This window comes from Onychostruthus taczanowskii, unplaced genomic scaffold, assembly GCF_017590055.1.
Source record: "Onychostruthus taczanowskii isolate IOZ18803 unplaced genomic scaffold, ASM1759005v1 scaffold95, whole genome shotgun sequence".
Classification (NCBI taxonomy): domain Eukaryota; kingdom Metazoa; phylum Chordata; class Aves; order Passeriformes; family Passeridae; genus Onychostruthus; species Onychostruthus taczanowskii.
Window position 1 is genome coordinate 1520773 of NW_024507546.1, and position 16616 is coordinate 1537388.

A 16616-nucleotide genomic window follows, 5' to 3' on the forward strand; every position below is an offset into this window, starting at 1 on the left:
GATCAAAATTCAAAGTCTTCTCTCTAACCTCTGGAAATTCAGAATCACAGATTTAAATTTTAAATCCAGAACCACTGGACTGGGTTTTAAATTTTGTTTAGAGTTTTTATAGAGAAAATTTCTGCAGGGGGTTGTTGTGACCCAAGGGCAGGACCCAACAGTGGGCTTTGTTCAGCCTCAGATAGACCTTGTGAATTACTCCAGATTAACACTGTGGAGATCAAGGTCTTGTTCAGATGTGGTGGCTCACATAAATCAGGAACAGGCTGGGACCATTAGAAATATTGGGACAATTCCAGATTGTGTGCACTTATGTTGTCTGTTGTGATAGGATTTAGTTCAGTAAAGCCAATATATTGCTCACATTATTCCAACCTCCATTTCTAATGAAATTTATGTTCAGCACAGAGCTCTGTGGTGAAGTGATCATGATTTTGACAAGCAGAGTGAGGCTAAAGACAAAATGCTTAAGCAGAAATAAAATAAGTATGTGTTGGAGTACGTGTAAAACACAAACTCCATTTCCAGAAGCAGCGATCTGAGGGCAGCATCAACATTCAGACCAGCGCATGTAGGTCTGATACAACAGCAGGAATTGTCTCAACCTCAGGGAAACAAAGTAGCTAAAAACAGGATCTCTCTGTATTCCTTCTAAAACAAGTTTACTACCAGGCATGAGGTTGTGCAAAACAGTCTTGAATACTTTTCACTTGAAGCTCAGTTCACACTGAAATCATCCATAGACTTAAAGAAGATTAAAGGAAGTGTTTCCCCCAATATTAAATGAAAACTTCTTACTTACAGAAAGCAAGAGGCAGATTAAGTCATGAGTGAAATTCCTCCTATTTACATCATATTTTTTGTGCTGTTAAATTCACAATAACACCAGGAAATTAGAGTTGTATGAAAGCACATTGTTGTTTCTGAAAACAGCATCTTGAAGTTGCACCTGACTACAGATTTGTCATGTTTGGGCTCATTTATACATTGTCTATCAATCTTCTTTTCATCACTCCTACCTCTAAGCCAAATTCTTCTTGCTCTTGCTTCTGCTATAGTTATTATATAAATCTCCACTTCTCATTCTGAGTTTAATGATTCCCATGGCTTTAACCTCCTTAAGTCTCTCTTCTCTAAATTATAAACAAATCCAAGAAGTTATTATCAGACATCTCTCCAAACAGACAGGAACATGTGAACAGGTACAAATCTACCAAGCAAAGGCTCTCCAGTGGTGTTGCTCAATGGAATTCCTGTGTTCACTCCTCATGCAGAACATGGGAGCACCTCTGCAGTTCCCCATACCCAGGCAGCACTGTGCTGTATCCTATAGATCCCTGCCTTTTTGGTAACATCTTGGATAGTTTCAGCCCCAACACCCCAAATTTGTCCACAAGTTTGCCCTTCTCTTCCAGCCCACAACACAATAACAGTTCTTTATAAAACTTTATAAGGTTCTTATCACCTTCCCAAAAGTAGAGACTGATCACTTGTGCTGCACAATATTTCCCTACAGTTACCTATAAGAAAAAGATATTTATCTCTATTTACCAATCATTACTGGCTGCAGAGTAACACAGAAAAAGTAATTACCTCTTCCTAAAGAAAATCTGACTAAGGAGGGGTGTGCCGGCCAAATCTTAGCAGCAGAGTCATGGAGCAACTCTTGCAGGTCACCATCACAATTCACAAGTTCATTCAGAGCTTCAGACTTAACAAGATGTACAAGTTTCTTCAGCCCTAAAAAGAATTACGTGTAGGCAGGAGGACATCAGTCCTTCTCCTCTGTCTCCAATAACAAGGGGAAGATCAGCACTGCTTAAATCCCCCCAGGTATCATTAATATTGATAATGGAAGCCACAGGGTACATGGGAAAAATATAGGGGTTTTTAAAAAGATAGGCACATCTGAGAAGACTTCAAATACAGCAACCCGTACTGCAACCTACACATGCCACAACTTCTCTGGGCAACCTATTCCAGTGCCTCACCACCCTCACAGTGAAGAACTCCTTCCCAATATCCACTCTTAAATTGCTCTCTATCAGAGTGAAGCCATTACCCCTTTTCATGTCACTCCAGGCCCTTGTGAATATTCTCTCTATCATTTTAGTGGGTACCCTTCAGCTACTGAAAGAGCACAGTTAAGAAGAAAATTTTCACTTGTGTTGTTATTGGGAGACAAAATAGACTTTTGTAGCATAAAAATGTGCAAGCCAGATTCCTAGGAGCTCACAAAGATATGACATTCATTCTGCCCTGAGATACAAAGAAGATACATTGGATGTTTCAGAAAATAATAAACACCCATCAGTAATATTTTCTATCCTGCAAAGCTGTATATTCAGGTTTATTGAATACTAAATGCAGTATTCACTGTAAGTCAGACTTAAAATGCAGTATAAATCAAAATTGCTTTACATTTCTGAGGCCCTGACATAGTTTTTAAGCCTGGAATGTGCAGCACCTCTATGAGAAAACATCAATGCAACAAACCCTTGTATTGACACTGCCTAACCTTCCCAAGTGTACAATCACCTAAAGGAGATTTCAGAACAAAAATGGAAAACAAGGCTCATGATATCAGACATTCCTTGTCTTCTTTTAGTGCTCACTGCTGTGATCTAAATGGAAGATGCTCCTCACCAACTCGTTCATTAATGTTCACGCACAGAGAAAACTAATTATGCACTTCAAGATAATTCACTGCCAATTTACTTTTCACATAAAACCTTTTAAAATATAGACATATACTATAAATAAGGAGAACTATTTCTACTCTTCTTCTTCTGAGAAGCTCCACATTCTCATAAACAGCACTATAAAGGAAGGCGATGGAGTAAAAAGCTTACTTAACTAACTTTTAAAGGAAAATCTGGAATCAATACACTTGAAAACAAATGCATATTGATTGTGCCAGTTTCCTCTTCAAAAATAAACTCAGTAAATTACACAAAGCTCTCAAGGCTTGACACAATCCTTATGACTCACAGATCTTATTCCTTCTATACCCTGTTAATTTTATTGCTGTGACTGGCCCCAGTTAGCCAGATTAGTACTGGTGGTAAAATCATATACATGCAAAAGCTTATGAAAAACTTCATGTTTTAACATACTTTGTTCATAATCTTTTTTTTTTTTCTCAAAACCTCCAAAGATTCTACCAGCTGCACAGTCACCATCTCTAACAGCCTGTCTCTAAATCAGGTGAAAAAAACCAACAACCCTCCACTTTGGTGGACTTTGGCCACAAAGCAATTTCCATCAAATAATTAAGGCAAAGACAGTAACTTCTAATATATGGATAATGATGGGTTTGATATGTTGAAAACTCTTTATAATTATCTACTTTTAATGCTGTGATAAATAAAGATGCTACGAGTCTGCTTTTCAGGATAAAACATTCCTTAATGGCTCTCTCATGCCAAGACTCAGTCTTGCAAACTTTCCATTTGTAGCTCTCCCTTTGATATCAGTAAGAGCTCTAGAAAAAGGAATTGCATAATCAGGTCCTTAATCAAATTTATTAAAACCCTAGTGATATACAACCCAGTTAAAGAATACCTTTCCGTTCCATAAGAGCTTTTTACATTCCCTATAAAACACTTTCCTCTTCACGACATAAAACTTAGTGCATGCATTGCTGTCTGTCAATATAAAGTACAAGCCCTAGAAATGAAAATGAGGCAATTAAATCTACAAGCTGTGGCTAATTTAATAATGAAAAGATAATGCTAATTGGCTTAAGAACTTTTGAGCAACTTTCAATCATGTTATTAGTCAGGTTGTAAAAACCACGGCAATATTATGATACTCCAGTTTCTAAAAGTAGAATCTTTCTTATCACATTTGCTGGTACAGTACTTCCCTCAAGTGGTAAATGTATTTCTGCCTGTTTTGAATTTTCCTCTATGATACTAAACAGTAAAAAGACATACTATGCTTCCTTGTCATCTTGCATTTTTTGTTGTTATAGGGTCAACTATTTTTTTTTCTTGCTGGTCTTTGTTTCAACTGCATCTTTCCATGCAAGATCTTTTAACCCTGTCAACCACAGAACTATACATTAAACATTACTAGCATATCTCTGTCATATGTATATGGCACATTTCAGAGCACAGCATCCCTGCTTGGGATGACAGCTGTCCTCCAAAGGCTGATACTCAGAAACATACAGTTGAAAACATTCATCAATAGCCTGGATTTGGGGACTGTATTGAGCTCCTCAGAGACTGCATCTAAATACCTTTAAAAGTAGAAGAAAGACATTTATATCCAGGGACAAGTTAAGCATAAATTCATCAGGATGGTTAGTTATGGGGATATAGCTCTACCTGGAAGGAAAGGCTTAAAGAAATGAACGTGTTCGGCCTTAAAAAACAGAGACTGAAGATGCAATTGCTGTAGAACGCTGTCTAGAAGGAGAGTGCAGGGAAGACAGAGGCAGAACCCTCTTGGAAGTGCAGAGTGATGAGTTGAGAAGCAACAGACACAAGTTGCAACAGGGAAAATTCCAGTCAGGTTTCAGAGATCACAGAAACTCTTCACAACGAGGTCAGGCCAGCATTGCAGCATGTTCTTCAGAAAGGCTGGGAATCTCCATCCCTAGGAACTGTAAAAATGTGAGTGAACAAGGCCTTAAGCAAACTGTTCCAAAGTTGGCCTTGCTTTGGTCAGGGGAGTGGACTGGAAGGTTACAAGAGATCCTGCCTAATATATATCATCCTACAGCTTTGATTAACTTTAATACCATAACTAGATTACCTTTAAAAGCAGTCCTACTGAACAGTGTCTACACTTCTCCATTCCTTTTTTCTTCTCTCTGTATCTGTGCATCTACAGTTTCTTTGGGATTCTTTGGTTTGGTTTTTGTTCTTTTTTTGTTCTTTTTTTTTTTTTTTTTACTTTTTAGAAAATTTCCTTTGCAAAATTTACTTCAAACTGGACTTTTAACATTTATTGCTTACTCCTGCTCTCATTCTTTCTCCCAAGGTAGTTAGTTTTTTTGCTAAACAGTCTTTTTTGATCCACTGCATTTTAGTATTCTGATTGCTTCTAAAATCCTCCTTAAAGGAAATTATCACTACATGAGCTCAGTGATCTAATTCATTAATACATATTAAACCCTTTAATATGAGCATTTTCAGTGTTTTTCTATAAGTGGAACTTCAAGAAAACTGAAGCCTTGCCTGCATTTAGACCTCAATAACATCAGATTTGTTAGTTTTGAAAATAACTTTCCTTAACTTCTCAGTATTGTTACTAAAATTAAAAACCTCAGCTTTAGCCTGAAGGAACTTTAGCCTACTATTCAATATAATTTTAGTTGAAACAACTCACAGCTATATGACTTTATCAACTTGTTGCTTTAAAAGATTTTTAAAAGATTTCCTACAACTGACATAGCCAATTAGAATTCTCTTATTGTAAATTGTAGACACCTCAATGTATGGGATTCTTGTTTGAGGCTTAGAGAAAGAGGGACACAAAAGAACCAGAGGTACCTTAGCAGGTAAGCAAAAGAAAGATAACCTGGTGAATGATAGCAACAATCCAAAAAATAAAGCTAAGTTAAATAAAAATGTAAAATTCTGTAGCTTGAATAATTTTAGATTAAAACGAGTATTACTAGCTACTGATTTATTACAGAGAGTAAGTGGTTGATGCAATTCTTTTCCCACTTAATCAGCTTTATATAATATTGTCATGTTGTAACAAAGAAACCAGTGTGCAATAGTGCCTGGTATGACATTATTTCTGTATCCTTTCTGTTTTTAAAAGCATTAGACTATGTCTTTCCTGATTCTGTCTGTACTTGTGAAGGAATACCTAAGCCTCAGCTCTTTGTTCACCTTTTGAAAATATACTTAACTTCTGTCAAAAGCATAGCAATATATAAAATTAAAATGAATTTAATTGAATTTATCCCCCAGTCTGCATTCCTGATACCTGTAATCGGTGTTGCACCTCAAGCCTGTGAATCAGTGAGCAGCATCCCTCCCTAAAAGCAGGCCAAACAGGGACCCTCTGAGACAGCAGGAGGAACCTGCCACCTCTTAAGCCACCTGTGCTGAATACCTGTTCTCCACCAGCATCAGCACAGTGTCATCTGGTTTTGACTCCAAGTTTCTCTTTCTAATAAAATTGTAGCCAACACACTCATCTGGCTTGGCAGGGAAATAATGTGGTATGTGGTATGGACCCCAATTATTTTTCAGCTGAAATACAGAATAGTCCTTCATGAGTTTCATTGCTAAATTAATGCACTGGGCCATTCCTGAGGGCTGTTTCACATTTAACTTGAGCTTCTGCAGAATGGCTCTGTCTCTGAACAAAGCTCTGGGAACAAAATGGGAAAAGCAGAGAAACCTGCTTGCTGTAAACTTGGGAGTCTCCATATTTTCAGTGTAGCCTTGCCAGGGCTCCCTGTTGAAGTGTCATTTTTCTGGCTGGATTTGATTTTGCTTGCTTGAAATGACTACTTCCTCTCTCCAAAAGCCACGCAGGGATTTAAAACAGTGTCCGAACCTCAATATGGTCATTTTCCCTTCAAAGCCCTTCTGAATGCAGCTGACTGACAAATTTCCCATTCAAACTGATCTTGCCATTAAGTATCATACGAATGATGATAATTCTCCTTTCCAACAGTCAGGAGTTTCTCCCAGTCCTTATTGCTCCACTGAACATCTAGGAAGCATGAATGTGAAAATCGCTGCTCATGCCTCATATTTTTGGGCATACCTTGAAGGCAATATAAGTTAGAACAGTTGTGTACCACTAACAATTTGACCACCTGAGGTCTTTCTGTCTCACATTTCTTCCAGGATATCATAAAGGCTGCTTCCATAAACCAAAATATTTACCCAAGTGGAAGTGACTCATCTCATCAGTCCAACTAGCACTGCAGGCAACACAAATCAAATGCATTCAAACACCACATCCCATTATCTTCATTTTCCTGCAATGACTGCCCCAAAACTCAGACATAACAGACTCAAGAGAGTGATAGCAGAATCCTATAATCATGGAATGTTTTGGGTTGGAAGGGACCTTGAAGACCATCTGGTTCCAACCCCCAGCCATGGGCAGGGACACCTTCCACCAGACCAGATTGCTCAGAGCCCCATCCAGCCTGGTCTTCAACACTTCCAGACATGGAGCAGCCACAGCAAATTTTCTTCACTCTTCATCATTTACACAGCTATAGGTTTTGAACAGTTTAGTCTGCACTGCTTGTTGCCTTATGTTTCCTAAATTCTGTAAACAGTTCATAATTAATCCTTTCCTCAAAAGCCTGCTGTTGTTTTTATTCTCTCATTATATGTTTTCCTGTCCTTAGGTTTTGACCCTGCTTCTAACTCAGCATTTATCAGGCTGACAATGCTCCAGCTTCCATGTCAACCGATTTAGTCCATCTCTTATCATGTAGTACAAACCTAGGAAAACACACTTTAAAAAAAATCCAAACATAAATTTTAAGTTATGCTTTAGATGTACACTTTGATATCCAATCTTAGCCATTCTGGAAAAAATGTCTGCTTTCTTTCTTCTTCAGACTGTTAAGAAGCTAGTTAAATTCTTGCTTGACCTTATTTTTTTCTGATTCAGTTTTTGTCTCTCTGAACCTTGTCTAGATTTTCCTTTCCATGAGGAGAAACTAACCAGAAAAAATTGTCCTTAAGGTCTGGGTTATTCTCTGGTTTAACATGTAGAGGGAAAAGGGACTAATTATATATTAGTATAAATGAAAGTAGGTATAAATTTTACTTTTTAATATGGCAGCCTTCTAAATCCTGAAGAACAAAATGGCAGAACCCAGTCATGATGCATTTGTTTCCATAACTGAACAAGCCTGGGGGAGCAATATCCAAGAAACCAATATATTTTGTTATATTTTGATATATTTAGTAATATAATTGAGAAAAAAATTTTCAAGAACAGAACTTATCTACCTTCTAAAGCTTTAGACCCACACAAAATGAACAATAACCTGCAAATTTTCCCACACTCTATATATTATATTTCTTCAAGGAAGATATTCCCAACTCTGTAAAACCTTTTAACAAAATTGGAAAAAAAGTGGATGATGGAAAATCATGACAACAAGGACAGCAGAGAAGGATGGGCACTGAACAGCAGTGGGTAGAAGGCACTGTAGTGGCATTGCCAAATCAGCTACTTGAAAATCAGATTCTTCTCTTTACCTTTGAAATGAAAATTCTTACACACATTTTTCTAGTCAGTCACAGTGAAAGATATTGATTAATAACTTACTAAATACATTCTATTCCCCCTGTGGAATACACAGTTGGTTAACTGAAGTATACTACATTTCTCTTCCATAGGGAACCCATTATATCATTAATCAAACACACAAGTTTAGATGGCATGGTTATTAATCTGCCTTTAGTAAACCCAAGTTACATTTTGTCCCATTGCTCAAGTCCTTCTAGTAAGGCTCAAATTATATTTTCTTTCAAAATATGCTTATTGTGGTCAAACCAATTTGTCTGCACTTGTTTGAATCATTTCTTTCCTGCATTCCACAGAATTGCACAATTGGCCTTGGAAGGGACCTCTGGAGATCATCTTAGTTCTCTATCCTGCTTTGAGCAGGGTTACTGAGAACAGGTTCTCAGGCCTCTGTGCAGACAGACTTTACTCATCTCTAGAAATGGAGACTCCACAAAATATCTGGGAAAATTACAATCACAGAATTACAGGAAGGTTTGAGTTGGAAGGGACCTTAAATCTCAACCTAATTCCAGCTCTCTGCCATGGGCAGGGACACCTTCCACTAGCCCAGCCTGCTCACAGCCCCATCCAACCTGGCCTGGAACACTGCCAGGGATGGGGCAGCCACAGCTGCTCTGGGAAACCTGTGCCAGGGCCTCACCACCCTCACAGGCAAAAATTCCTTCCTGACATCCAATCTAACCTGCTCTCCACCAGTGTGAAGCCATTGCCCCTTGTCCTGTCACTCCAGGCCCTTATCAAGAGTTTTTCTCCATCCATCCTGTGGGGCCCCATCAGGAACTGGAAGGCCCCAGTGAGGTTACCCCAAAACCTTCTCTTCTCCAAGCTGAACAATTTCTACTCTCCCAGCCTTTCCTCCCAGCAGAGCTGCTCCACCTCTCTGATCACCTTGGTGTCAAGTTTATTTACTACATGAAATACCAGTGTGAAGGGACTTCTAAAAACAATGCCATTGTATCCCTAAATCAAGTGAAACACAAAAATCAGCAGATTAGCAGGCAAGTGTTTTTCAATCAAAAACTGAGCAGTTCAAACTGAGTTCCTTAGCTCTTTAAGCTTGGAGGTTGTAGAATTTCAGTCTTCGTGGGATGGACACCCAAAGGAACTGAATGCAAATGCAGTTCATTTCTTTAAAATTACAGACAGGATTTCAGTATGCATAAAATAAAAAATTCTTGGCAACTAACTTAACTGACTGTTGTTTCCACATCCAATTTCTGTAAATTTTGTCCCAAATCTGGGCTTCTGTAGGAGATAAATTGCATGAAATTTACCCTATAAATGTGCTCAACAGAAGGTAAAAAATATACTCCAAGATACAGGGGTTTGTCACCAGCTGCCAGGACAGGGAGAATACTCTAGTTTTTTTCTTACTGGTTTTTCTAGTACATTAAAGAAAAACCCAGCAGTCTTCTGGAGATTTATTTTTCAGCCTGAAAATTTGCTGCGGCCTTCCAACCTGTTATTATAGTCTTTGACAGGGTACAATGCAAGACAGTAAGTCTTAAGGACTTTATTCCTTACTCAGGCAGAACTCCCCTTAATTTCAAGCAGTGATAAATGGAACCTATAGAAATTAGTCTTTCCACCTTGCTTAATAGGAAAGAGACCTGCATTATCTTGAATGCTGTCAATAAGAAGCTTAGGTCACAATTCAGAAAAAGCATTTAATTGTATCTGTATCCAGGACGCTGAAGCCTGTGCTTAACTTTAATCACATGCTTGGGCCAAAGTTCAACGATTAAACAATGCAAGCTATAGTACCGCCCTAGAGAGAATGCTTCCTTCAGTCAAAATTTTAATAAGTTACACAAATAAGAGCAGTAAACAGCAGCCCTGCCTCCTCTTGTTTCTAGGTTCAAAACACTCTTCCAACAAAGACCATATTTTTGTTTATAAATTTTTTTAGCAGAATCTCACAAGTGTATAACAGCATTTTCTTAAAATCCTTGCTCTCTTCCGCACTGTTCAGCCTCCAACAGTTGAATAAAAAAGTATCCAGTATTCCTAATTTAACACATTTCAGCTGTCTAGGCAGAAAAAAAAGGCAAAAAAAGAGTGACTCCTTTGGGAAAGACAAGCAGTGATTTCAATTACTTATAACTTTGGAGAAAAAGAATGGAAGATAGATGAACAGGCTGATGCTATTGCAAGTTGATCTCGGTCTTCTCTGTAAGGACACCAAGATGAGGGAAGGGCCTTGACAACAGGAGAAAGAACAATCTTGTATCCATCCTCACAGACAGGACAAAAGAATAATTAAGGAATTAAGGAATAATAATATTTAAGGAATCTTAATAAGTCTCACTTTGGTCTCTTGAAAGTGAAGAAACCCATTCTAAACACATCACAAGAAATCGGTATTTGTGAAGAGTCATTCTGGATTTACCAAAGGTGAATCATTTCCTGCACCAACCTGGCTGTTTCTGTGAGGAAAATGACTGGACCTGTGGGCAAGAGGAGACTTGTCCTTGTCATTTGCCTTGACTTCAGCAAAAGGTGATTTCCACGGTTTGCTCAGAGGGTGTTAGTCAGTAAGTGTGCCTGGAAACCTGTAACAGCTGGAGTACTGCTGTGGTCATCATAGAACCACCCTGCTTTACAGAAGGGACCAGGAGAAGGTGATGGAATGCTTGCTCCTGGACGATGACTTCAGGAGGGGGTGGGTTAAGAGATGGTCAGTTTTCTTAAGCATGCAGCTGCCATCCAGAGAGAACTGGACTGACTGAAGGAACAGGTCTCTACTAACCTCCTGAACTTTGTGAAGAACAAATGCCTTTGAAGCAGAAAACTCCTTGGAGGAGAACTGACTCTAGTGAAAAGACCCTTTGGTGTCTGCAGAAAACAAGATGAACAAGAGCCAGGAGTGTGCCCTGGCAGTGAAGTCCAACAGCATGTGGGCTCTGTCAGTGTGTGTGGGCCCAGGGAAGTGATTACCTCAGCTTTTCAGCACTCATTACCCTGTATCTAAAATATTGGTTTGGGCCTTCCAGTAGAAAACATTAATGGCACTACTTATGTAAGTCAAGGGCAGAGAACATATCCAAGGAAGAGAAACTGAGGAACAAGGCTTGCTCAGCACAGTTAAGGAGCTCATCAAAAGAAAAGGCTCTTCACTGTGGTTAATTCTGGAATTACAAGAGACCATGGGCTTAAACTGAAAGCAGAGAGGTTCAGGCTGCATATAGTGAGAAGTTTTCACACAATGAGGACAGTCAGGGCATGTCCAGAAAGGTGTTACCATCTCCATCCTTGGAGATTTCCATAACCTGGCTGGGTAATAACCTGAGTAACACAGTCTGAGATCACACTTTTTTGACAGAAGTAGTTATTTTGACTACATAAAATCCTGAAACCCTTCCCAACTTGGAATATTTTACTATAGTACACTTTTAAGGATTTTATTACTTCATATTGAGAGTGTATGAAGAGCTACTTCCTACTGATGTCTGTCTGGAATATAATTGTAGACACAGGAGTACAGCACTGTGACCATACCTTGGGTTCATCTGTATGATACAATAGAGGAAATCCCAGCATAGATTTTCAGAGGAAGAGGGAGCAAGTGGGACATTTTTAGCTGTGTTTTTTATACTACTCCATACAAAGCTAACCAAATTCCAAGACAGCAACACTGAGAAGGTTTGAACACATGCCATGTACTCTAAAATTGAAGAACCCCCCACATCTAAATAACACATTGAAAGACCATGTCAACACTTCTTTGAAGACATAAATTCTGCTCATGAATACTCTGGTATGAAACTTCCATAGCCTAGAAGTCAAATAAACATTAAAAGAACCAGAATTATAAAAATTACAAGTACAAAAAAGAGGATGAAATCTCTGTATAAGATTACAATCATATGTCTCCTCATTCATCTTCAGCCATTCTTTCCTCTTCATTCAGTCATTTTTTTAATTTCAAAAGTTAATGATGAAACAAATAAGTTGAAAAAGAAAAAAAAAAGTCATTTATTACATACTCATCTTACTATCCCATATGTATAGAAAGATATTTCTCAAAGTAAAGACATGAAAGAGGCCAGAAAGACAATGGCCAGTTTAAGAAATACTGTATCAAATTGATGGGTTTATCATTCTAATAATATGGTTCAATAAATGCTAAAATACTAGGCATTAAAGAACTCTGGGTATATTTAAAGTTCTTTTATAATTCTGATTGTTCAAATTTGTATTTATGACCAATTATCTTGGTTTCTTCTACAGAGTTTCAGCTAATATTTACAATAATAAGATATTTTTTCTTTAATTAATCTTATCAAGGACTTCCTTAATGAAGAAATGGGCTCCAGTATCTGAAAGGGTTGTTAGTCCTTGTGGGAGATTTGCTTATGGAAGATTGGTAATCAACTTCTAGCAAGAATTTTTATTTTGTGTTTTGCAATGTTGAAATTTTAAAAATATATATATAAAGTATTAGCAATGTACAATTCTACTTCACATTTATCTGTATCATCCTTTACACCAGAGACCCTTCTCTTCAAACCAGCTTGCTTTAATTCAGTTGTTAACTGAAATGATGGTTCAGAAAGAAATATTTCTTCTTTGTTTCAATTACCAGCTGAATTAACTATTTGAATAATTGATTCTGCTAGTATCATATTTAAAATGAATTAAAGGAAAGACAGAATGCCAGAATCTGTTACTCATAGGGTTTGCTCCAAGTCAGGACACAAGCCAAAAGACAAGCCCTTATTTTTCTATAAAGAAAATTTTCCTTGAGAAATATGTAGAATTAATTATTCACTTTTCTGCCAAATAGGAAAGATAAGAACACACCCACACACACACATATATATACATTATGTTGAATCATGTTTGCCAGATCAGCTGGACATTTAATGAAAAGGAGTCAGGGCCTGATCCATCTCTCACAAAAATGACTGGAAGGCTTTCCATCAGTTCCAGTGAGAGCTGGATCTAGCCCCCTCTGCATGTTTTCAGGCACAAGAGCAATTTTCATTTCCTGACCTCTGTGTAATTCCATTGAGGATTCCACTACTGCAGAGACAGAACAACTTCTCAGAAGATTGCAAATATCCACCACATTTTCAGTTAACACATGCAGTAACTTAACCCTATTCATTAAAGGTTTCTATCCACATCTTCTGTGTTATAATTCATTTAAGAAAAACAAAATATACCATTAATTACTTCATTCCAAAGCTTGCATCTGCTGTGTTTGTATGAATGTATTATCAGACATATGGATTCATATATGTGTGTAATTCTTCATCTCTGCTGCAAGGACAAAAATGCCTTTTGATGTGCATGAATATAGGAGCTATACATTGCAAGCCTTTATATCAGAGAATCATAGAATGGGTTGAATTGGAAGGGACTTTGAAGATCAGTCAGTTCCAACTCCTTACCATGGGCAGGGACATCTTCCACTAGCCCAGGTTGCTCCAAGCCTCATCCAGCCTGATCTGGAACACTTCCAGGGATGGGGCAGCCACAGCTTCTCTGGGAAACCTGTGCCAGGGCCTCACCACCCTCACAGGGAAGAATTTCATCCTAATATTTAACCTAAGCTTGGCTCTCTTTCAGTTTGAAGTCATCCCCCATTACGCTGTCATTATGTGTCCTTGTAAATAACATGTGACCATAAAGAATTAAACAGTAGTACTGACTATAAGATAGGTCATTCCAGATTTCCCAAATCAGTCTCTTAGAACTTGTCATTTTCTAAAATCAATGTCATAATTCATAAAGACTGCCTGTTTATCTATTTGTTACTTAACCTGAGGCATCGAACACAAATATTTCAACTCCTTTAGCTGTAAATTAATTCTCTCCTGAAATAATAGAAGTTAGTGTTATTGTTCGCCAATCTTTTGTGAAGCTCTCTGAGCCCTCACAGTTTCTTTCTCACTTTCCAAATAACCAATAAAATATTTATTCAAACAACCTGAACAGGGTGGTGGAGGGTGAATTTTTTTTCTTTCCTTATTCCAGTAGCGGAAACACACACAAGTGGTGTGAGAGCTGTATTCTAGAACACAAACCCCACTGGGCAAGTAATAAATTAGATGTGTCATACTTTGTCTTGCCAGGCTCATCAGGCTGATTTGGAATTTGCTGCCTGGGTAGAGTGACTCATATGTTTACTGGCCCTGACAGGTGCCGGGCATCTTCCACACTCATTAAAGTTAATGACTTGAACAGCAGAGAAGGAAAACTGTGTGCTGGTTTCCTCTGAACGTGTATTCCCAAGTTATCATTTAAGAGAGGATGTAATTGGTGTCACCTTTCTCCTGCAATCACAAAAGCAGTCCCTAACCAAACCCCTGTCCCTTCATTGAAAAAAAAAAACCAATTAGCTTCACAGGAACCCCTTGTTGGAGTAAGGCAAGGGAAAAAATGCACTGTACACAGAGCTTTGCACATAAAAGCTGCTTCTTGCCATAAAATCAGTCATTTCCTCACTGGAACAGAGGAATTAACATACTGGAAACAAGCCAGTAATTTTATAGAAATATATGCCTTTAAGTAAGCTCTAGACCAGTATGCTCACAATAGCCACCCTTTGGCATAATTTCTATCCCAACAAGCCACAGCTGCTGAAATGGAGACTTCTGACTTGACGTTAAATAAGTAATGAGAAGTTTTAGGCAGCAGTGCCAGAGCAAATCCTTTGATATTAATGCAATACTACAGTTGTTGACCAGCCATACTAAAAAAGATATGCCTTTAATTTACACTAGTTAGCTAAAAATATTCAGGAGAAATCTTCACAGAGACTTATGCCATGACATTAGACTGTCAACCAAAACATGAAGAGATAGAGATCTCACAGACATCTGTGTGTATTCACGCAAAACCAAAAATTAGTAGGATTGAATCTTTAAGTACAGAGACATCTCTACTTTGATGCCTGTCCAGCCACTAGATCTCCCCTAGTAATATGACAAAATTCTGTACCCTGGCATCCACTCAATAAGGCAGAAATACTGAGCCAGAGACCTCACAGAAATCTGTGCCTTAATATTAACCTACCATGCAAAATCTCCTGAGCTAATGGTCTTGCAAAAAGGCTGAAATCTCTAAAAATAAGGTAAAATAATTATTGCAATCTTAAATACTCATTACTTTTAATGCTTAATTTTTCAGGGTCTTCCAAAGCAAAATATAGTGGTATATTTCCACAGTTAGGACTGTTTAATTGAACTGTTTAGTTTTTTCCTCTTCTGCAGTTCTCATATCAACATCTATTGATCTCATAATTTCATAAGACACTGATGTACAAAGGTGTGAGCAACACTTCTTCCAAACCCAGACTAATGCGCTATTTGCTGGACAGAATTAGTAAGCCAGAATGTTCACTGATGGAAAACTGCTCAGTTGCTTGGAATATATTTCAGTAATTTGGGAAACACTAATTCAGAAATTCAGTATTTCTTCCATCCACATTGGCACAGAAAGCAATTTGACAAAAAACATACCATATTAGCCTTTTCATTCTTGATGTCTGAAAGGAGCTTTTCCTAGTTTTTTAGTGCAGGATCTTTACATTGTTCCTTGTTTTCCACTTATTCACTTAACATTTCTTCTTGGGTTGTTTTTTGGGTTTTGGTGTGGGGTTTTCTCTTTTGGTTGGTGTTTTGAGGAATTTTTGTTTGGGTTTTTTCTGTTTATTTTTGGTTTACCTTAAATTAATACATAATCTATAATTATTTTTGTATCTCAGATAAACAAGATAATAATAATATTCTACAGCATCAATGGCTGACTTGTTTCCAGTTCCCATTTACTTTAAGCCAAAAAAACAAAAGCTGAAGAGCAACTATTTTATTGGACTTTTACAGTCCTTTATTCCTCACTTGGAAGCCCAAGGGAGCTGTACAATGTGTAAGACCCCACAGTGCTCTGTGAGACTCTGCTTATTGGACAAGATCAAAAGCCCACTAAAATAATTGAGAATCTTTCCATGATTTTCAGTGGCATTTGATTGGGCACAAGAGGCGACAGGCAGACTCAGCGAAATGAAAGATTCCCTGGAAACACTTTACAATGGTGGTCGGCAGAAGAAAGGGATAATGAAGTTCTTCCACAAGCTAAATTTGTTGGACCAAACCTGAAAACTTGAACATTCTCCACTTTGGATACTGATTCTCAACCTGTAAGCAAATTAAACTGGTTTTTTCTCTTTGGAAGACAAACATGGTATTAGAATGTTTTGACTTTGCTGACACACATGGAATGAGCAATGGTTAACCAAGCCTAATGGACCAAGACTACAGAATTTCTGAATGTTTAGAATATAGACCTCCGTCAACAATTTACAAGAGGAGATTGATAAAAAAGGCTTGTTCAAAAAAGTTTGAAATAGACAT

General features: G+C 37.9%; 1 protein-coding gene across 1 annotated transcript in view; it reads right to left on the bottom strand.

The window, feature by feature from the left end:
- Window positions 1-16616, bottom strand: part of ANO2 (anoctamin 2) — a 156969-nt gene that overhangs the window by 57483 nt on the left and 82870 nt on the right. The window lies entirely within an intron of this gene.